A 23,092-nucleotide genomic window follows, 5' to 3' on the forward strand; every position below is an offset into this window, starting at 1 on the left:
ACAGACCCTTGAAGGAATCAGACAGCATTTTCTCCCAAAGCTATGCTCATGCCCTAGAAGAGGCTGCAGTAGTTTTGGGAAGTCCGGATCCCATGACCCCAGACCACCCATGGACCTAATGCCCTAGGCCCACAGCACCTCACAGTTACCATGGGAGCCAAGCGGCCTCGTTCAAACCCCAGCCCCAGTGCCCAGGTGTTGTGCAATCCCAAGCAAGTTATTTAACTTTCAGTGCCCCCAGTTTCCTCGTCTGAAAAGCAGGGGAACTTGACAGACTTCCCAAAGTCGTGGAGACTAAATGAGTTGATCCATCTGCAGCGCTCTGAGCCGAGCCACATACACAGTGCACAGGGTCAGTCACTGTCACCTTGCGCCCCGTCTTGTATATCTGCCACATAGGTGAGAACGGATCCCACGAAACACTGTGAAGATCTGTGCGTGCTCTCTCTCAATCCCCATTTTCAGAGGCCGTGGCCTTTCCCAGGAAATGGGTGGATGTGTGGGGAGGGGCCAGATGGTTAGGGGTCAGGAGGCTAGGGAGGAGGACATGGCAAAGCCCAGGCCCAGGCTTGAGAGAGGGTGAAGGGAGCAAGGGAGTGGACCCACCAGCCTCCGTCCCCTGGGGTAGGGGTGGGGGAGAGCCAAGAGCTTTGTAAACAGCACACTGGCCTCTGGTACTACCCCGCCACTGCAACCCCCTCCAAGGCCATTGGAAGGCCCTCCTCACAGCCTGCATTCCAGAGCCCTGGCTCCAGGGACGGAGAACTGGAGGTTTTCTAGTCCCGCTGGAGCCACTGAGGCCTCAAGGACAGCTGAGGGCTGAGGCCTCGACATGCCCTAACGCCTTGGGCCTTGCTGACATCACCAGCCAAACTCCCACCCCTCCCAACCAGTCGCCAATATTGGTCATGAATCTAGGCTTTTCTAATGCAGATTCCATTGCCTGGAATCTCTCTCCCTACCCCTTGGGACACTTACTCACCCTTCAAGACCCCAGTTCCAGTGTCATCTCTCCTCTCTGAGGTCGTCCTCACGCACCATGCCACCCCATCCCGGAGGGTCCCGTTTCTCAGGCTCCGCCCTTCCACATTACACAGCCAGAGGCTGGAGACCAGGGCCCTTCGGCCAGACCAGGGTGTAGACTCGTGTCTTCTGATGAACAAAACATTTCTCTTTGATTTAAACTCAGGAGATTTCACATGAAAGTCAGAACTTCTAAGATGTCTTTAAAAAGAGCCCATTCTGCCCTGGCTGGGTAGCTCAGGTGGTAGGAGCATCATCCTGGTGTACCAAAGTTACAGGTTTGATCCCCGGTCAGGGCACATATAAGAATCAACTAATGAATGTATAAATAATGGATCATGAAACCAATGTTTCTCTCTCTCCCCCCTTCCTCTGTCTCTCTAAAATCAATGAGTAAAATTCTTTTTAAGAAAAACAGCGTGTTCTGGTGACATGCAGCATACATCCCTACTGGCCACATCAGCTGAGGCACTTACGCATCCGCCCAGACAGACTGGCCACACACTCTGCAGTTAGCACAGCCCCACAGTCAGCCTCCCTCCCTCACCTGGCTCCCTGCTCAGTCTCTGGGTGCACCTGAGCGTGTGCTCCATACCGAGTAGATGTGGGCATTTCTACCACCGGCCTGGCGCTCTGCAGGCTGTAGGTCCCAGGGCTGGACCAGGACTCACTGATCTCTGAATGGGCAGGCCCTGCCTGGCAGCTGGCACACAGAGGTCCTCCCCAAACACCAGTCTCTTCTCTTCCCCTTCCCCAAATGCCTGGGTGTCCTGGAGGACAGGGACAGGACTGACTGACGCTGGATGCGCCCATGACTTCCCCAGGATCGGTCCTTGCTGCGTACCCGGGATGCGAAGGGGTGAGCAGCTGCTATCATTCCCGGTTTACAGAGGAGAAGGCTGCGGAGTCAGGGTGAAGTGACTTGTCACAGTTGCATAGGAAATTGCTAAATCTTAACTCAAAATCTTGTCATTTCTCCATGAAACTCAGGAGTTTCTATTTTTTTAAAAACAGTAATACCATCATAATTATTGTCATTGGTATTTTTACTGCTGCCGTGTGCTGAGCATTTACTGTGAGCCTGGCCATGTGCTAATAAGCATTTTCATGCACCTCATCTCATTTAATTCTTGAAACTAATACTGATATTTTCACATTTACAATTGAGAAAAATGAGGATTAGAGAGATTAAGTCACTTGCCCCAAATGAGTTGGGTGGCAGAGCTGAAATTTGAATTCAGACCCCATGAGAGGGGGTCCAGAACCTGCAGGGGAAGCTTGGCCAGGATGGGGGACAGCAAGAGGGGGCCTCAGTCACAGAGGCCTCTAGCCCTTGGCCAGGCTCCTACTGTGCTCTCCCAGCCCTAGGTCCAGCTTTCCCTGCCAAGGTGCTGGGGATAATGAATGAGATGCTCTGGTTGTCATGGAGACACCATGGCAACTCTGCACTTTCGGGAAATACCACAGTAACTGTGGCCACTGCTCAGGAGTTGAAAGTCACTCCCTACCCGACCCTCCACTCTGAAATGCTCTGATTCCCCCACAATCCCCTCTAGGGTCCAGAAAGAAAGGAAGCAGAGGTATATGGGCCTTCAGAGAGACCAAGCTGTCTGGAGATCAGGCCTGGGGAGGGTGTCTGGCTGTGCTCTGGATGGACAGGGGGACCCTGAGGGTGCAATTGAGAGCTCCCTGAGACGAAGCTCCTCACGCCTTTCGTGGTGAAGTGCACCTATCATGTGACCTGAGAGCACTCAGTGCCTACTGTGCACAGCAGGCCTCCTGCCAAGGGCCGTATGCTTGCCTCAGGCCATGTCACCCCGACAGTCTGAGAGGTGGCAGTCGGGTGGCTGCCGGCATGGCGGTTATGGGCTCAGGCTGGAGCCAGCTGGCCCAGGCTCAAGTCCAGCCTCTATTATTTATTGGCCTATGACCTTTGAGCAAACCTGGCAACCTCTTTGAGCCTCAGTTTCCCCAAGTGTAAACTGGGGTTTATGTTACTTTTAGATATGCTGCCAGACTGAGAGAGATGATGTGGATAAAACAGCTCCATGCCTGGCACACGGCAACATAGGTTAATAAACTTATTATCCACTTAACAGACTTGGAAACTGAGGCTCAGGAAGGAACTGGCCCAAGGCCACAGATCAAATTAATAGTGGATCCAGAAAGAGAAGAAGGGGGGTCAGGTTTGGGAGCAGCCTGGGAATTAGGGACAAGCCGGTGATGGGTCCTATTTCCTCCCTCTGTGCTGACTAGGAATAAGGGTGGCCCTGGGCACGGAAGATGCAGGGCTCTGGGCTCCAGGGTTCTAGGTCTCTGGTGTGGGGCTGCTTTGGTCCCTCCCCACAGCCCCATGGGCTTGCCCAGCCCAGATCTGATTTCTCGCCTGGGCTACTCCTGACAATGTCGCCTGTGCCTCCTGCATGCACGTGCACACAAGTACAGAGACACACTCATGTGGGGCTTCCATGTTCACATGGTACCATCAACAGGCATTTGGGCCACAGGTAGAGGAGCAGGGCTGGGGTGCTGGGAGGAGGTGAAGGGAGAGCCTTAGAAGCAGGCTTGGAAGTGTGTGAATGGGCCCTGGGCTTGGGGGAGGAGAGGTGGCAGTAGGCCAGGTTCTGACAGCCCCACATGCAATCTCAGGAACACTCCCCACAGCTGACCCAGTCCCTTTCTGCCAGTCACACCCCAGCACAGTCACCTCACCACCCACCACCCAGCCACACCCCACAGCCGCCTGGCCCCAGCCAGCCCCACCCACCATGCACAGCCCAGGGCAGAAAATCCTCCGCATTTGCGTCCCAGCTGTGCAGGACTTCCTCCAGCTCACTCAATCACACCCCTGGGAGGCCCAGACCAGAAGCAAATCCCTCCTCTGCTGGAATTCGCTGTATCCCCCACCCCCACAGCCCTGCAGTGCCGCCTGGCCTGAGGCCAAGCTGCTGCCCGTCAGTCCCCCTGGAGGCCAGGGCCACCATTGAGGGATTGTTGGCGGTCTGGCTCAGAGTCCAGGGCCAAAGAGTGTGCAGTCCATCCTGCAGCAACACACAGGGACACTGAGGCCCAGAGAGAAAAAAGGATCCCCCGGGGGTTGCACCAGCCAGGCCTGCCACACCCCCACCTGCCTTGGAGGGTTTTCTTATTCAAGAAAACCCTGCCTACCCCGCTCCCGGGTCCAACCTTGGAGGTTGGACCTCGCCAACTGTGGATTTCCAAAGCCCTCCATGTGAGCCCTCCTGGTCTGTGTCCCACCACGAGGTGCCAGATTTATGCGGCCAGACGTCAAGCTGCTCTCAAGACTGGAACTCTGGTGGCCCAACTTCATGGGCAGCTTTCCCAGGAGAAAGTGGCCTCCCACCCATGGAAGGTACCCAAGAGCCTCGAGCCCTGGTCGGTTACCCTCTGTTTGAATCTGCTACAAGGTGTATCTAAGCTGAATCCCTCAATAGTACGGACATCACTTACTAGACAGGACACACTTGTGCTGTGTGCTCTTGGTTAGCCCTTATGACAGCACCATCACCTGCTTTCAGCTCCTTTCACAGATGAGGAAACTGAGGCCCAGAGGGGCCCACAAGTTGCCCCAGTGCTCAGAGCTAATGAGCGGGTGATGGGGACCCTCAGCACAGAGCCACCTGCGTTTGCCATCCTTCAGAACTGCGCGTCCTCCGAGCTTGCCCAGGACCTCCCACCCACTTGCCACGCCCTCTGAATGGGGCTTTTTCTGCTTTTATTTTCACCCATTTTCCGTGTGTTTTAACTTACAAACAACCTTAAATGAGCGTTCTTGGAAGCAGCTCCACAAAGCATCAGTCAATCCACAAGCAAACAAAGCCTAAAACCCTGGTTCACTCCCAGGTTCTCAGCGGGGATTCGTTGTGGGTTTCCTGGCAGGGAATGCCCAGCAAGAAACCTCAAGAACTTAGACCTGCTGGTTGGGAATTTGTCTTTCTTCCAACAGGGCTGAGCTGAGCGTGTACCTTTGCACCAACTCTGAAGAAAGGACTTACAGAGCAAACAAACAAGACAGCTGTGGGAGGGGTGGACTGGGGACAGGCAGGTCAGGGCCAGCTGCCGTCCTGTCCCAAGGATGGGCTCCCCTCCAGTCCCCGCAAAGCTCCCAGTGCAGACGGGCAGGCCCATTATAGGGCATGCTCCTCATTAGCCCATTCCACGTCCCAGAATAGGGCTGCCTTCTCCTGACCCCCAAATCCACTTACAACACACTCAAATCCACCCCTAACTATTTTTCTTAGACTCAGGTCAGAGGCACTCAAAAAGACCAGAACACGATTTCTCTGTAAACATCATAATCTCCCCAGCTGACAGCAGCCCGCAGGGACTGAGCTCCCGTAACTCACCAGCCGCACACTGGGCTGTGCTGAGCACTTTCCCTTGAGTGCCCACACCCTGTCCTCACATCCTGCGAGGTGGCGTCACCGAGATGTGCACTTCACAGATGAGGAAACCTAGGCTCAGAGAGGGCAAGCAACTGACTCAAGGCCACCCAGCTGGGCAAAGGTAGAGCTAGGACAGCCCCTAGCCAGGACACTTAGAGCCCCTGCTTGTAACCCCTACACAGTCCTGCTGCCCAGCACCCCACACCACTCTCGAGCCAGGTCGTCAACCCAAAGCATACCCAGAAAGAGGCTTTCTGTGGGTGACCAGCCCAGCTGCCAGAACGCAGGCTAACCCCGAAGGAAGCCTTCGCTGGCAGAAGGGGCACCACAAGTGCCCAGAGAGGCAGGCCCCCACCTGAGAAAGGGGGCTACCCCATGCCCCCAGCAGGGGCTCTTACTAAGGAAGAGGAGAGAGAGGCCGGATCGGAGGTCAGAAGTGGCAGAGCTCAGTTAACTGCTACCGAGGACAGCGGTGACTGACCTGCCTCCCGGTCTGGAGCACACCTGGCACTCTAGAACGCACATCCCACCAGTGACATCATTTGTCCTGTGGTTCCAGTAAAGTAAAAACAAGCTTATCATGCCCTGAACTCCTCCCCTGTCTGCCCCCCACAGGGGAGCCTTGGAATGCCAGTTAAGCCCAGCCCCCCTGGCCTCCCACCTACCCACCCCAGGTCGCCAGGTGCCCCACGAGAGTATCCGAGAAGCAGGTGTGTTTGGGGGCTTCCATCTCATGGATGGGGAAGCCAAACTTTACATGAGCTTGAAGTCCACGTCAGCAACCCAGCGCCTTGAACCCACTCCCTGTATGCCTGCGGACTCTGCCCCTGCCTTTTCTGCGCCTCTGTTTCTTCACTTGGACGAAGCTGGTCGGGGGGGGGGGGGGGGGGAGTGGTGTGAGCTAGATCAGAAGCCGACGGCCCCCTGGGGTCACAGAACCCTTCGAGGATATAAGGACAGCTGTTCCTGGGCTCTCGCCCAACAGGCACCGCAGATTCGGGGTGGCTGCAACCGCACTTTCCAAGCAAAGGACACAGAAACCCTCTGGGTCCGGCCAGCTTTGAGGAGCCGTGGTGCTCCAGGTCCAGACAGGACTGAAGCCACAAATGCGACACCTGGGTGCCGTGCAGCCTGCCACTGCAGCCCCTCCATGGCCCTGTGATGAATCTCGAACTCTTGGACCTGTTGGCTTCAGGTGGATTTGTGGATTTGCCAAGGTCTCGGGAGAAGCTGCAAGAGAAACTGATTCCTTCCTTCCTTCTCACTCCTCAGCCGCCAGCCACCTCCTTCTCCTCTGCGAGGAAGCTGCCAAGTCAGCCCTGGTGTGGCCCCAGAGGCTGGGACATTGAAGAACCTGCTCTGGTCCTGAAGGCAGAGAGGACCCAGCACCAGGCTCCAGGGCCAGCCTGCCCCAACCCCTGCACCGTGGGCCCCTCCTGTGTGGGTATGGACACACGCACACACCCTGTGCACACATACATCCCGACAGACCTGGGAGGCTTGGACAGGAAGGAGGACACTAAGGCCACAGTCAGGGTGCGGGAAGCCAAGGAGAAAACGACAAGACCCACCGAGCTCCAAGCAGCAGCCGCTCAGCTCCAAGTCTCTCCTCCTCACTGAGCTCGGCTGCAGCTCCTCGGCAGCTCCTCAACTGCTCCTCACTCCTCACTTAGCACGGCCGCACCTAATCCCGGAGCCAGGGCACATGGCATCACAGTCATCCCAGTCCCCTCCCTAGCAGGGAGGGAGGGACAGAGGGAGGTGGCCTAGGGCACCCTGAGCCACCAACCATGTCCCCAGAAGCCTCCAGCCCCCCACCCCCTACCATATCTCTCCTTGGAGGCCACCAGCCCCTGCCCCTGAACCTCAGCCCAATTCAGCCCCCAGCCCAGGGACCCCTCCAGCAGGCAGGGGCCCCACCAGAGCTGCCTTCCACGGGAGATGAGAAAGTATGCCCCTGACCCTATGCTGATGAGTCCTCTGGTCCCCCTCAAGAAAGGTGGTGCCCTGACCAGTGTGGCTCAGTTGGTTGGGTGGGCATTGTTCCACAAAGCACAAGGCTGCTGGTTTGATTCCTGGTCAGGGCACATGCCTGGGTTTTAGGTTTGATCTCCAACTGGGGCGAATACAAGAAGCAACCAATTGATGTTTCTCTCTCTCATCTACGTTTCTCTCCCTCTTCCTCCCTCCTTTCCTTCTCTCTAAAAATAAGTAAATAAAATCTCGCTGGCTGCTCGCTGGCAGCAAGTGCAACTGACTGCAGTTCCGCCTGACAGCCTATGTAACCTTAAGCAAGGCCCTCTCTGCTCCAGGCCTCAGTTTCCCCACCTGTCCTTCAGCAAGGAGGAAGAAAGACTGATGTCCCCGGGGGGGGGGGGGCCAGCTGGTGATCCAAGCGTCTATGACGTTGGCTTTTGGCCCCTGCTGCATCCCAGCTGACCCGCCAGACCCTTCCCATCGTCCCACCCTGTAGATGGGGAAGAAGGGTGACTGCTAGTGTGGAGGGGGCAAACCATGCCAGAGCGTCAGGTGCGAGAGCCGAAAAAGGGACTGACAAAGCCCAGAGAGGGGGAGCAACTCCCCCATGGTCACACAGGCAACTGGAAAGGGGCCCGGCTGGGCCGATTCACTTCTCGGCAGCAAACAGGTACGAGTGCCCACCTGCAACACTCCTGTTTTTAGAGGACACCAGAGAGGGCAGAGACAGCTTGCTAAGGACAGAATTTCAGGCCCCAAGAGCAGCCACAGGGGAAAAAAAAGATGGTGTGCTTGGACGCCTGGGGCCAGGTGAGGCAGATGGGGCAGGCTGTCGNCGAAGCCCAGAGAGGGGGAGCAACTCCCCCATGGTCACACAGGCAGCTGGAAAGGGGCCCGGCTGGGCCGATTCACTTCTCGGCAGCAAACAGGTACGAGTGCCCACCTGCAACACTCCTGTTTTTAGAGGACACCAGAGAGGGCAGAGACAGCTTGCTAAGGACAGAATTTCAGGCCCCAAGAGCAGCCACTGGGGAAAAAAAAGATGGTGTGCTTGGACGCCTGGGGCCAGGTGAGGCAGATGGGGCAGGCTGTCGTAGGACCCCTTGGGTCACACTGTGAGGGTGTCCCAGGATCCCACCAGCCCCAGGGGAATCCCAGGCACCCCTGCAGGAATTAGCAGTCTTGGCCACCTCTGACCAAGTCACCTGAGGCCCAGCCAGCACTGGCCTGGTAGAGGTGATGGGCAGACTGGCCCAGGTGGTCACATGGAGACCAGTCTGCCCAGAAGACGTGAAAGCCTTGGGGATCTGAGAGGCTCCAGGCCCTGCGGCCAGAACAGAGGGAGGCCAGGTACACTGCGGGTGATGAGGAGGGAGGGAAAGCTTTGAGGCACTTGGAGCTGCAGAAGCCCCTAATCTGCTGGAGTCCTGGTGGGCATAACATGGGGGCTTGCTGAGAGTCAAGGCCCACATGAAAGTGGCCTTGTCCCTGCAGGCTTGCTGGGGCTTGTCTCGGAGACAAGAGCCCACTGTCAACACAGGTCCACGGTGAGGGGCTCAACACCTCAACACCTTAACACCTCAACACCTCAACACGCACAGGGTGTGGCTGGCAGGGAGGGAGCGGAAGGCGGGCGGGAGGGCCCACTCTCTCTAGAGCACAGACAGCCAGAGAGTGAGCAGGACTCGGCAAAAAGCACCGGGTGACCCACATATCACAGGCTCCTTTTAATGGGGCCCAGGGGGCCTCAGTGAGACTCTAGAAGGTGCCTCACAGATGTCCCCACACTCCCAAGGCTCAGGAAACAGTTCGCAGGGTCAGGAGAGGACAGTCCCGGTCCTAGACCTCCAGGGTGGGGCAAGTGAGGCAGCTGGCGCAGACATCACGGAGGGGGCTCTCTCAGGTGCTGCTGGGCTCCAGCACTGGGAGTGAGCGCCACCTCGGAGCAAACACGCCTTCAAGTTAGCTCTAGGGGCCCTACTTGCCTCACCTAGTGCCAGCCTTGCTCACGACCTCAGTGACTCCTTCCTGGGCCTTCTTTACTCACCTGTAAAATGAAATAATGCCAGCTGGCTCCCAGGGCCCTCCCAACTCTCAGCTAGGTGATTCCGTAGGGAGCTTATCAGCCCCAGAAACGGGCACAAGGACCCCCACCCCCATGGTCCATAAATCTGTAAGTCACCGTGCTCCAGCTGGGAACACATCATACAGCTGCAACTGGGTCCTGGGCCCTTTGCTAATTGCTTGGCTCCACTTCAGCAGGGCCTCATCTCACATGTGTGGAAACTGAGGCTCAGGCAGTCAAGCAGCTTGTTCAAGCTCCCAGTTGCAAACTGCTTAGCTGAGATCCGACTCGGTATCTGGCTTTAAACCCTGCATTCCGTGGCATCAGCCACAGATTGCCCAAACCCACTAGGGCTTGGAGGACGCCACTGGGTCTTTGCACTCCCACACTGAGCTCGAAATGCTGACACTAATGTGAAAGGCAGGCTGGTGGAGGCCAGGAGGAGGCGGGGACGGGAAGCCCGCGTGGGCGCTGGGCATCTGCAGGCTGGTCAGCCTGCAGCCAAGCCAGTTGTCCGCCGTTGTGGCTACCATGTCCACATCACCACCAGCACACCACAGCCACCGCTGTGCCATTTTTAAATCATTCCAAAGACGCAAAGCTTTTTCACAGACTTTGCTTTAGCATCACATGACCACCTCACAGGAACAGAGCTGGGATCCCTTCTCCCTTTCTCACAAGAGGGAAGCGGCATTCCCCTCGGGGGAGGGACTTCCCAAGAAGCACACAGGGAGGCAGCGCTTGAGAGTGAATTTGGTGCCTGCATCTCCCACCTCCCAGTGCAGGGCCTTATCTCGCCTCCGCGCCCTTGATTTTTCAGTGTCACCCGCATTGATGGCCTCTATAAAGCAACAATGACCGTCGCTGAGCTCACTCTGCAGGTATTATACCCAACACTTCATATAGTCTCTCATTTAACCATCACAACATCCTTGTAAATTGAGTACTGCTACCATTTTCATTTCTCAGATGGGAACACTGTGGCTCAGAAATGTGGAGCAATTGGCCCCAGGTCACCAACTGAGGAAGGGGCAGAGCTGGGATTCAAGCAGAGATCAGTCTGGCTCTGGGGCCTGGGCTCAGAACCTCGGTGCTGTGCTGCTCTATCTGGTACAGAGGGGCCAGGAGACCAGGCGCACTCAAACAGGGTATGCATCTGGCAGACGATGGCAAGGTTACGATAATGGAAGGACAAACAAAACTCTTGGAGAGCCCACAAGACTGAGGCTGTTGCAAGCATCTGGGCAGGAGGCCAGGAGTCTGCACAAGGGACATGGGAACAGAGGGAGGTAACAGGTGGGAGGTGGCCTTGCGAGACCCTGGTCAAGTGCCTTGCTCTCTCTCAATTTACCCAGCTGTTGAGAAAAGTCCCTGGAATATCTTCAGAGCCCCCTCCATCCCTAAAAACCCTTGGACCCTGGGAAAACAAGCACTGCTTGGTGACAGCCTGGCTGCGAGCCCTGGGGGACTCTGAAATGTCCTTGGCCATCCTGGCATGGCTCAACTGCCGGGAAACAGGCTTGCAAAAGCACAGGGCGGGACAGCATGCCTGGGCACCACTGAAGTGTGGGTCCTGAGGGGGCCACATTCCGCCGTTGTCAGCCTCTCCATGGCTCCACAGCAGCACGCACTGCCCAACCCGGACCCACATCAGGAATCAAGGCCATATCCAAGTGTCCAGTGGAATGCCACTCCAGGCCCGCCCTGCCACCACTGGCCCTACTTGGGGCCCTACATGCAACTCAAGTTCACTTGCTGTCAACTGACCCTAGATGCCCCTCACTCATACTCCGTAAGCTCAGCCCTGGAAGGTAGAGACAAGCGGTCCTGGAGGAGACATGGGGGGAAATGACTACCCTCATGCCAAGGGACCTGTGCAAGGCAGAGGCTGCCCATGCCAAGTCAGTGACACCCCTCAGGTCGGGGAGGGCAGGAGAGTCCATCAGGGCCAGCCCCTCAGTTCTCACTCTGGCAGGTGGAAGGGGCTCAGCACAAATCTCTACACTTACAGCTGCCCCCTCAAACCACACGTACAACATGTTCCTACTCAATAACCTTCAATGGCTGCCACCACCTACCAGGCAAAACCCCCTTAACCTGACCAACTCCACAGGTCAGCGCTGCCAACAGCCTGCTGAGCGGGCGAGGCGTGTGCCAGGGCCTTCGCTAAGTGCTGTGTGCACACCTTCTCACTTAACCCTCACAGCGAGTCTGTGCCACGGGCACTGCTTACAGATGGGAACGCTGAGGCTCAGGGAGGCTGTGTCCCTGGACTGGAGCCTTACAGCCAAGGACTTATGTCCCTGGCAAAGAAAGGATTCACACCCATGCCTGGACTGCAAGTCCAGGTCCTTAACCCTTGTGCCCTGTGGCCTCCTCGAGTGCTCCAGGCCACACTCAGAAGCCTGGGGCCAGCTCAATGGCTCTATGCACAGGAGGGGAAACCAGGGCTCAGAGAAAAGGCCCTCTGTGCTGGTAGCAGTCAGGGCCAGGCCTATGGCCTCCAGCCTCCCCTCCCGGGGCTCCCCAGCACTCCCAGCACTCCCAGCCCCGGAGAAACTCCCACACAAGACACATGCCCAGACCAACTCCGTAACAATTAGTCCACAGAATCTGCCTTGCTCCTCTGTCCAGAAGGAGGTTTGCAAAGAGAAAAAAGACCAGGAAGGGCCCGGGAGATCTTCGCTCTTACAGACCAGAACCTCAGCGCCCAGAGAGGTTCCACAGAGCACTCTCATGCCCTGAGAAAACCGCCCCTTCAGTAACCAGACCCTGGAGGCCCAGCACCAGCCCCCCACCCCAGGGTCCGTGCCAATTCAACACCCCTGACCTGAAATCTCCATTCTTCTCCCCGAAACTGCTTGTCCTGTAGCCTGCTCTGTTCTCGGTAAATGCCAACACTGTCCTCGGGGCACAAACCTTGCCATGAGCACCCTGTTCCTCTCACACCCCACATCTAATCTTCTGGCTCATCCTGCAAAATCGGCCCTGAGTCCGGCCCCTGGCCACCTCCCCGACCGTGTCCACCTGGAGGTCCTCCCTTGCCCGAGAGAGTGCAGCAGCCTCCTAGCCGGGGTCCCACTTCCACCTCCAGCCTCTCCGCCGTGTGGCAGCCCTGTACACCCAAGCAAGTCAGACCCCAGCCCAGCCCCTCGCAGCTTCCCCTTTGCCCAGACTGGACAGCAAAGGCTGCTCAGTGGGCTTGGAGGCCCCGCACACTCCGCTGGGCTCCACCTCCCACCAGGACGGCTCTTGTTCTTCCTGCCCTGGCCTCTCCACTATCCCTCCAGCACAACTCACACCCTCCTGCCTCAGTCTTGGCAATGCTGTTCCCTCTGCCTGGAAGGCTCTTCCCTGGATAAACCATGCCCTGCCCCTTCCTGGCAACTACTCTCCCTGCACCAGAGACTTTCCATGACCACCTGACACAGCAGAGCCACTCCCTGAAGTCACACGTTCTGGCCCCCAACCCAGCTTTATCTTTCTTTCAGGCACTCCTCACTACCTGACTAACAGCCAGTGCAGGCAGGGCTGGCATGTGCTAGTTTGTCGAGTCTATCCCACCGCTATGTCAGCCCCAAGTCTTGGTCTGTTTTGTTCATGGCTGTGTTCCAGTGCCTATAAAAAAGCCTGGAACAAAGTAGATGCTTACTTAAAAAGAACTGTTGAATGAGGGACCGCTGCCTTGCCCATGTGAACACGTCTTTCAGTTTCTGTGGCCCCCTAGAAGACCGGGGTCACTTGGAGGCCAATTCCATACCCAACCTGTGCCAGCTGAAACCCAGAGGGCTGTCAGGTCAACAGTGCCCCATCAAAGTGTCTTGGGACAACTGGGTGCTTGGACCAAAACAGGACAATTACATTGGTCCTTGGCCAACGCCGCTAGCCATCCTTTTGGCCACTGAAGGAGAACTTCTGAGTCTGAGAGCTGGGCCCACCGGGCGGCTCCAGTCACCAGCAGGAATGTGAACCAGGCTGCCGCCGCCCTCCCTCCCAGCCCCCTGGAGCTGACAGGGTCCAGCATCTACAAAGGCTGTCCCATGCTCCCAGCAAGAGGAGGCAGAGGAGGGAGGCCCAGTGCCACGCCTGCCCTTTTCCTGTTGTCAGCAGAAGGAACATCAGAAGGAGGCTTTGTTCTCAGAATAAAGAGCGTGGAGCCCAGTGCCAGGCGGAAATGGGCACAGGCCCACAGGCGACAGTTTAAGGAGAAACAAAACCAAAAAAAATGGGATAGAGGATGTTTGAAGGGTCATTTGCACCCCCCACTGGTTTCATGCCTCTGGGGTGGCTGTGACAATCTGGTTTCACTTTTCCAGGCCTAGGCCTGGAAGTCACCAGAGACAGCTCTGGCCTCAAAGCAGACACCTGTCCCAGCTGAATGAGCAGGCAGTGGCCCTGCAGAGGGAGGTGGGAACAGAGGAGCAAGGCCTTGCCTGGGAGTCAGAGACTAGAGTCTAGGCCCAACTTTCCACATGCTCACAGGACACTCAGAGGGTCCCCCCTCTGTAGTCCTCAGTCTACCCACCTGGGCATGGTATGTCCAGGTCTGCCCTGGAAGCCTCAGCCCACCTCCCACAAGACCACATACAGGGTGCCCCTCAGCCTGTGGCCAAGTGGTGGGGCTGTCCAGGCCACTCCTTCACTCACCCTGGGCTCAGGCCCTTCCACCAGGGGCACAGCCCCTGCCCACTCTCACTGGGGCTCCCAGCCTGCCTTCTCCACCAGCATCAGGGCCCTCCTCTCCCGAGCTGTTGCCCGAAGAACGTGAAACTCCTCTGGGCCTGTTAAGGTGAGGCCAGGGGTTGGGGTCCTCCCTCCGCCCAACACTGGTGCCCATCCCCATCCCCTCTTTCATGGCTCACAGGGCACTTTCAGCCCTGACCCCTGGGAGGAGCCCGGAGAGCTGGTACACAGGGGACAAAAGAGAAGCCCTGAGGGGAGGAGGGGCACATTGCTCCCACATAGCACAACTGTCACCCAGGGTCCTTCCTACCAGCCCTGGGCTCCACGAGCTAGACAGGGTCCCCAAAGTGTGTCTCCTGTCTGAGTCTTCCAGAGTGGGGGAGGCTGTCACCTCACAGACAGGATAGAAACTGCACAGTTCTTACAAGCTTCCAGGTTTTTCGAGTACCCAGAGCCATATGACCTCAGAGCTAAGACTTCCAGGTCAAGACATCTCAGCTGGCCTCAGGAGGTGTCTGAGATTTCAATTAAAAGAGAGAAATAAACCTCAGCTGGACAGACAGCTGGATACTCGAGATGATGGATCAAGTGCAAATCCAGGAGAATGAAACAGAGAAAGGCCCAAAGGAGGGGAAGCCCGGTCAGGTAAAACACCTGAAATGATCCCACCGCCCCAGCCCCCTGTCCCCTCAGGATGCAGGTCTGGCACCGATACCCTCTGAACACTGCTGATCCCAGCCTCCCTTCCCCCCAGACGCCCCCAAGCCCTCCAGGAGAGTGAACCATGGGGACAGTGGTGGGTTCAAAGCTCCTCTCCTCGGTGACACCACAGCCCCTCCAGTGACTCTTTATCCGCAGCTTAAGAAGCTGTCCAGGGCAGTGGCTAAACAGCCACAGCTTATATGGGAGAGGATTCCGGGGCCACAGGGCAAGTGGACCCAGGGCCTCTATTAAACAGGACCTTCGCATATGGCGGGAGCACCACTGCCATGCCTGGGCTCAGAAAGGAAGCACTTAGTATGCTCCTGCCGTGTACACTGCCCTGAGCCCAAGCACAGTGCTCCGAGGGACACGGGACCCTCAACAAGCCCACAGAGCAGACAGAGAGGCACCACCCGGCGACACGGGAGAGAAAACAGCCCGTGCCATCAGGACGGGTTGCAAATTCAGAAGCCCAGAGGGCTGGGAGGATCATGCAAGTGTGTGACATGGACGGTGGCGCTGGGGCAGAATGGAGCGCATGTGCCCCCTCTCCTTCCAGTAGTGGCCATGGCAGCATGGAGGTTGAAAATTTTCTGATCTTCCCGTTCCTGAAGTAAGGCCAGAAGTTGAGATTTTTATGTAAAATCTCCTTTGGCAACTAGTTCAATTTTTGGCATGGGCCCAGCAAATCTGCCTGCGGGGTGGACGTGGCCTGCCAGCTTATGGCCTGTGTTTTCTTAAAAGGGACAGAGGACACGCCGTGGAGCTCAAGGAGAGGCCAATGTGCCTGCAGTTGAGATACCAGGGAAGGCTTCCTGGGCGAAGAGGCATCGATGCCGGGCTGCAAGGGTGGGGAGGGCACACCTAGGAAGGAAGTCATGGGGAGGGTGAGCAGACCCGCTGGAGCCACAGGGACCACGGGTCAAGGGCCCCCCAGCCTACCGCCTGCCTTTCCCCTATAAAGGAGTCCCTGTCTCCCTTCCCAAAGCAGGCACAAAGGCACCAGCTCTGTCTGTCCCCAGGTGGCAGGAGGAAGGGCCACCTGCCCAGTAAACCTTCAAACTAAATCAATGGGTGGCAGAATAGCACTGGTTCAATTTCATCCCTGGAGCCTGAAGAACAGGTCAGCTAATGCAATAGCTCCAATGGTGGGGGGGGGGTGCGGAGGATGGGGAAAGGAGAGGAAGAGACAATAGGGACAAAATGAGGTTGAGAATGATATCCTGCCCGGCCAGACCCAGCTGATTACATAACCCTGCCTTAGGACGAAGCCACGTTCAAGGTACCAGGGGGGCCTGGACTGGGGAATCTCAAAATGCAGAGGGTGGGCCCCCTCCCCTGGTGTCCACCCCACGCTCCAGCTTTGCCCTGCAGCTCCTGGAAAGCCTAGCACAGAGTGCAGGGCTGGAGATGGAGACAAAGACCCCCAGGATAAAGCACTTAAAGGAACACACAGCAAATAAGCAAAGAGCTGGAACAAAAAATAATAGCAAACTTTTACCCAGTGATTATTGTAGCAGGCACCAGGATAAGTCATTTTTGTGTATTATCTTATTTAAGTCCATCATATCCTAACTCTTCTTATTACTCCCATTTTACAGATAGGGAAACTGAAATACAGACACAGTAACTCACCCGAGATCACGCAGCTCTCAAGGGAAGGTGCGGGCTGGAACCCAACAGTGGCCTCACTCTGAACCACCGCCCGCCTCACTGCTGCGGGGCTGCTTTCCACCAGAACTGCACCGCCCCTTCTCTCGAGCCTGCTGTGCAGACATGCGGCGCCCACTCTCCTGCCCGCACTTCGAGGGAGGCCAGGTCCTCTCACAACCTGATAAAACCTACAGGCTCTCCGCACAGATATGCCTTCCAAATGTGACCTGTGGTCTCGTGGGCTCACAGATCCTTGCATTGGTGAGAATGAAGGGGTCAAGGTCACAGGATACACAGGATCAAGACATTGGAGGTGGCAGAGGGAAGGGACTCCCCGAAGCCCGCTGGACCCTTCATATCTGTCAACTTGGAGCCCAAACACACAGCCGCTTAGGTCCACAGGTGTGGGCATGAATTGGGGCTGAAGGCCTAGTCATCCCTCAGGGCTGGGAGAGCAGAATGAATCACGACACACAACAGCCCCTGCCTTTGCACCCACTGGGTGTGACTCCCAGCTCCCAGCTGCTGGGCAGACGGTGCACAGCTGGGCCCTGGCATCTGGACAGGGGTGGCATCACCACGCAAACCCTCCCATCCTCCTCCTCCCGCCATGCAAGTCACCGCCCAGTGGGTCCACCTCACTGCAGACCGGGCCTGTCCTCGCCGCGAACCGAGTGGCTCCAAGTGTTTTCAAAGGGACCCCCACAGCCCCTGCGCCTGGCCTCCCACCAGGGTCCTAGGAGAGGTAAGTCAAGAAAACGGCCTCTTCCAAGACACCACAAGACCCAGGCTCTTCTCATCCGAAGTCTTCCACAGCCTCACTGTTTGACCTCAAGCTCCTCCCTCCTCCGAGAGCCTCAGTTCCACCACCTGTAAAATGGGGAGACGACCCTAAGTCCTTCCCCCACCCAAAGCCCTAAGTCTAGAAACAAAAGCTCCTGACAAACTTCACGGGGCCCTGGAATCCTGCTTCAGGAAGTTTCATAAACATCCTCCAGAGAAACAAAAGTCAAACTTAAAGACTCTTTTTTTTATAGGATATCAAGAAGCCCTTTTTATAGTCCAACTTCCCCCTTCCTACTTCCATTGTTCCAATATCCTCTGAGGACCAAGAAAATACATTTGGTTTCCGTCTGGGTTCAGGCTTCGCAGCACTCTTCCTCTTGGAAGCCGCCCCAACCCCCTTGGCAGCTTCCCCGGCACACACCCATCTCTGCCCGCAGCACTGCTCTGGGCCACCCTGCGGGCTCCGGCTACCCAGCCTGGCGAAGATCTGGAGCAGGGGGCGGGGAGCAGGCAGGGACAGTTTTTGGGAAACAAACCCACTCCTGGTCAGAACAGAGATGGCTCTGGGCTGTGGTCCCAATCGTGACGCCATGTGTGGGCCTGTGTGGGAGAGTCCTTGCCTCCCCTGGGCCTCAGTTTCCCACTGAGAAATGAAGGGGAACAGTGTATTGAGAAAGCCCTTGGCCTCCTGGGTGGTGCCTTGGGATACTGAGACAGAAAAGAACAGCAGGGTAGACAGTGGGCTCTGACCTTGACCCCACCCTGCTCCTGCTAGAACCAGAGAAGACCCGAGTTTCTTTCTCCAGCTTCACACCCCTTGCCCTCACCATGGGACCTGGAACTCAGCATTGAGTCCTCCAGGCCACGCATGGCCCATCCCTGGAACAGGAAGAGTGACGGTGTCTGCAGTGGAGGCCCCAGTTTGGAGGCTGGAGACCTAATGTCTCCAACACAATCCCCTCACACACACCCCAGCCAGACTCACTCATCTGATAGCCCACGTATCCTGGTGTCTTTAGCAAACCAATCTCAGTTGTGCCTGCCACACCAACAGTCCAGGACCACCCCCCACTGCCCTTTCCCCAGCGAGATCACGCTCCTAAGCACCATTACAGAATTCTACGGAATCCCTGCACCTACCACCTCAGGGCTACCGGCTTCAGTATTTTCACCTACAAATGGGGACAACAGCAGCGCCTAATTTATAGGATTACCCCGGGGATTACTGCAGATACGATTACAGAAAAGTGCCTAACGAGCATTGATAAGCTCCCAGGAAATGTGAGAGGCAATTATACAATCATCATTAAAATTACTGAGATGCTTAAAACCACCAGACTGGTGACAGCTACGGTCCCTGACCCCTCTCGGGCCACATCTGGCTGCGGCACTCACCCACGCATGCTCGCAACCCTGCCCCGACACACACCCATCTCTAAGCAGGACCCACGTTCTCTGCCCAACCCCAGCTCTGGCCCCAGTCCCAGAACATAGCCAGCTTGTTCCTGGCATCCATCCTCACCACCCACAAATCGCCCCCCCCCCTCAAATCCCCCCATCCTGCCTCTCTCAAGTGGCCCTGGCAATGTCTCCTGCAGTCCCGTCGGGGTTCTGTGAACCCCATCACTGCACCACAAGATCTACTGCTGAGGTTTGAAAGCCGTTACAAAATGGTGGCCCCTTGAAGGCAGGGTAGAGAGAGACCAGGCTTTCCTCTGAGTTCCCCACACTCGCTGGTGTCTGAACACACTGGCAGCTTGAGAAGAAGAGCATCAGTGTTTTAAAAAATTACCCAACCAGGGTTTCTCGAACGTGAGCATGCATCGGAATTACCTGGAGGGCTTCTTAAGACAGACTGCTGGTCCCCTGTCTTTCTCCCATCTCTCCCACCTCCCCCAGCCCCCCACCTTTTCTCAGTCGGCAGGCCTAGGGTGGGGCTAGACAATTTGCATTTCTAACAAGTTTCCGGGTGATAGTGGTGTTGCTGGTCCAGAGACCAACTTCGAGAGCCATGAACTTGCCCGGCAGGTGAATTGGGGAGAGCGCTCGAAGAGGTGATGCTGGCACTCCCAAGACAGCGGGAGGAGGCAGGGAGTCTGGGCAGAGGGTGCAGCAGGCACCGGCCTGCGACCGTGACGACACTCGGGTCTCCTCCCCTGGCCTCTGCCTGGGCAGGCCAGGTAAACCAGAGGTGGCGGCCGCTGCACGATGACTGCAGCAAACCTTCCCCGACCGCCACCCTGGATCTGCCCAGACAGGCCAGTCCTCGGCCGCCTGGGGCCGATGAGAATCCACACCCGGCCTCGTGGGGCCGGACCTCGAGCCTGAACCAGGCCAGAACCCTCACCACCTCTCAGCCACGTGAGTGCCAGGATTCTGCTCCGAACCTCCAGACACAACCCCGCCCCCTTGGCTAGCTCTGATTATTTACGTTTCCTCATTTCTGGTGCTCCACCTGGCCACAGCAGCCCCTCAGAAACCAGCAGACCCCGACGGTGATCCCCCGAGCCTGACCCTCTCCAGGCTGAGCTATGCACTTTGCTAAGCCTTAGCTGCCACGTCTGCTAAACAGGAATGGCAGAGTGCCTATCTCCTACTGCTGTTGGGAGGAGGGTGAGGTGAGCTCCCTAATCAATCACATCATCAACTAAAACAATCACTGTAACTTACATGGACCAAGCTTGTAGTTAAGCACCTTCCAGCAATACCATTCTAAACACTGGGAGGTGGGGGCAACTTACGGTTCCTTTTGTACAGATGAAGGAACTCCACGGCTTGCCTCAGGCCCCCTCAGTAGGAAGTGGCCCGGCAGGGATTTGAACCCACACTGTCTGGCTCCAGAGCCTAGTTCCCAGCCTCTGCTCTGTCTGTGTCCTAGCCACCTGCTCCAAGAGCTGGCCCAGGTCACCTCTCCCTGCCACCATCCTCTCCCCTATCCCAAGACACAGAGAGGTTGGGCCAGCGCCCTCTGGTGGCTCCACCCCCTAGCACACACAGTTTTATGCCTCATGTCCCTAGGTCTTGGGGGCAGCCCCAGGGCCTGCCAGCCAAACCACCTGATGTGGCATGAGTTTTAGATACCCTTCAACATGGCCTCCAGTGTGGGCTTACAGAACTTGAGCACTTAACCTTAATAAAAGGGGAGAAGAGGAAAAACAGGTGTGACAAAAAGAGGAATCCACCAGGCTTCCTGGATAAGACCAGCCGCTCCCACACCCCATCTCTCCGGCCCCCATTTGGCACTTGAACAAGCCCTCTGGGGCCATGAGACAGAAAGTTCAGGAACCCAGACTCCCAGGAGTCTTCCCCCCGATCTCCGAAAGGACAGACCATTTCCTAGATGCAAACAAACAGTAATACTAACAACCAGTCATCGCTGAAGGGCTCCTGCTTGCTGGGCTCTTACTCTGATCTGCTCGACTGCCCTAGTGGAACAGGGTTCCTTGGCCCCTCCTGCAGCTGAGAACACTGATGCCCAGAGACAGCAGGTAATTGCACTGGATCCCACAGTCAATGCCGGCAGTGCTGGGGTTTGAACCCAGGACTTCTGCGTTCACTCTTCAATGCTGCCCGCCCCCACCAGTGCAGAAATGGGCCACATGCAGCCCCTGCTCCCACAGCACCAAGTCCAGGAAAGACGAGGCATGTTCGTGAAGACCCCAAACCAAAGCTGGGGGTGCGAAGGGCCCAGGAGAGGGCTGAAGAGCAGGCCCTAGGCCACAAAGCAGGGATCAGGCAGAACCAGCTCTACGGGATTAGGGATGACTGACTGCGAAAAAAGGAATGAGTGTAAGTAGGGGTGACACCGGAGCTGGGCACTGGTGGGGGAGGCTTTGGCGGGGTGAAGGGAAGTGACTGGAGTGCAGCAAACTCTCCAGCAGCAGACACATGGAGGCAGGAAGGGAAGGGGTGCACGCAGGGAGGGAGAAGAGGCTGGCTCAGCTTGAGGGCTGAGTGGGTTGAGAGATGGGGGCGCTGCGGTCACATGGCCGACCTCCTGGACCTCACCTTCACATAAGTAAGTGTTCATTTATGATACATATTTTAAGATTTGGTAACTCCAGCCCTGGCTGGTGTAGCTCAGTGGATTGAGCACGGGCCTGCAAACCACACGATCGCGGTTTGATTCCCAGTCAGGGCACATGCCTGGGTTGCAGGCAAGTTCCCCGCAGGGGCCAGTTCCCAGCAGGGGATGCACGAGAAGCAATCATACATTGATATTTCTCTCCTTCTCTCCTTCCCTTCCTCTCTAAAGAGAAATAAATAAAATCTTTAAAAAATAAGATTTGGTAACTCCAATCTGTATCAAAAAACAAAACAGATAGGAATGAAAGTGGCCAGGAAGCCCCTTAACACAAACTCCCCTCCATTTAGAAAAGAGTTGCACCCCTGGTGTGACTCCTTTGGTGACAGACTGGCTCTAGCCCTGAGGCCACATGGTCCACGACATCCATGTCCACCCCTTCCACCAAGCTCCAAACCTCCTTAAACCTCTATTCAAAGAAGGAGCAGAGTAAGCCAACCCAATGCCCCACCCCTCCCACTCCTTACCTTCAAACCCACCAGGCCTTTCCTCCAACCCCTACCCATTCAGCCTGATTCATGATTCAGCCTTTTCCTCATATTTGGGGGAAGAGAAACTGAACCCATTTCACAGACTGGGGAATGGAGGATAAAGGTTCCAGGCCTCTGTGAAACCACAGTCCTGGCAGCACAGGCTCTGGCAGCTGACCACAGTTCCCAAGAGGCCCCTAGTAGGTCAGCTGGGCTGCATCTGTTCCATGGGGCAAGGGCCCTCCCAGGTGGAGCATCTGTGGGGAACTTCCTGCGGTGTGAGAAGGGGCAGTTCTGAAAAGCTATGAGAAACACAGGATGGATGTGGGCCAACCACCACCCTCAATGTTGAGATTCTACAGTAAAATGGAACTGAAAGAGGTCACCCAGGCCTGAGCCTCCTTGTACATGCTTCCTGTACCCTCTCCAACTCTCTAGCCCGTTTGCATACCTTTAGTGACAGGGACCTCGCCTCCTAACTGAGGAGCTTATTCCTGTTAACTCCCCTGTCACCTTGGTGCTGTCTGTGCCCACAGGAGCCACACGGGATAAGATTATGCCCTCTGCCTGTAAAGAGCCCTCCAGGAACTTGAAAGCTGTGACACTGTCACTGAAGTGTCCTTGCCCAAACCTTAGACCACCTGTGATGGCTCCAGTCCCCAAGGCACCTACAAAGTCCGGCAGCCCCTCCTCCTTCCCTTTCAGGCCCACGGCCTGAGTCAGACTTTGGTCAGCTCACTGCTGGACCATGATTGGCGTCATCTCTGGACTGGTTGCAACCCAGCCAGTCTTGCCATCATTTTTGGCCAAATGACCTGGGCAGAAACAGTTCAGGCCAGCGTTCAAATATAGCTCTGTAAGTGACTCGATCCCTCTGAGCCTCCAGCTCCCCATCTGAAAACAGGGCAGGGGTGGGGGTTACCAGCAGCAGCCGCTCCTTTGCAGGGACATTGTGAGATTTCAATGGAGCGTCTGTGAGAAGCCTGGCACAAGGCACAGTACCAGGCATCGACTCAACGAGCTGCTTACAACCCTCTGTCCTCCCCACCAGCGCAGGACAAAATCCAAACTCCAGAGCAGATACAGCAATCTGCCCACAAGCTGCCCACACCAATCGCATCGCCCACTGCCCCGATCATCCGTCTGCAGCCTCACCAAAACTTCCTCCCCCAGGAAGCCCTGCGGACAGTAAGGGCCCCGAGGAACCCTCCCCTCTCCTCCATCACTGATCACGTCCGCCATC

General features: G+C 56.6%; 1 protein-coding gene across 4 annotated transcripts in view; it reads right to left on the reverse strand.

Annotated features, from left to right (window-relative positions):
• The window catches only part of NDST1 (N-deacetylase and N-sulfotransferase 1), a 57,118-nt gene that overhangs the window by 30,757 nt on the left and 3,269 nt on the right, over positions 1-23,092 (reverse strand). The window contains exon 1 of one of the 4 annotated variants that reach the window (XM_037044895.1): positions 7,001-7,060. The exons of the other annotated variants lie outside the window; for them this stretch is intronic. The gene's annotated coding sequence lies outside the window, so the exon portion shown is untranslated. Of the gene's footprint in view, positions 1-7,000; positions 7,061-23,092 lie in introns of those variants that run through there. 4 annotated transcript variants of the gene reach the window in all.

Source organism: Sturnira hondurensis, unplaced genomic scaffold, assembly GCF_014824575.4.
Source record: "Sturnira hondurensis isolate 20B ecotype Veracruz unplaced genomic scaffold, ASM1482457v3 Scaffold0004152, whole genome shotgun sequence".
Taxonomy (NCBI): domain Eukaryota; kingdom Metazoa; phylum Chordata; class Mammalia; order Chiroptera; family Phyllostomidae; genus Sturnira; species Sturnira hondurensis.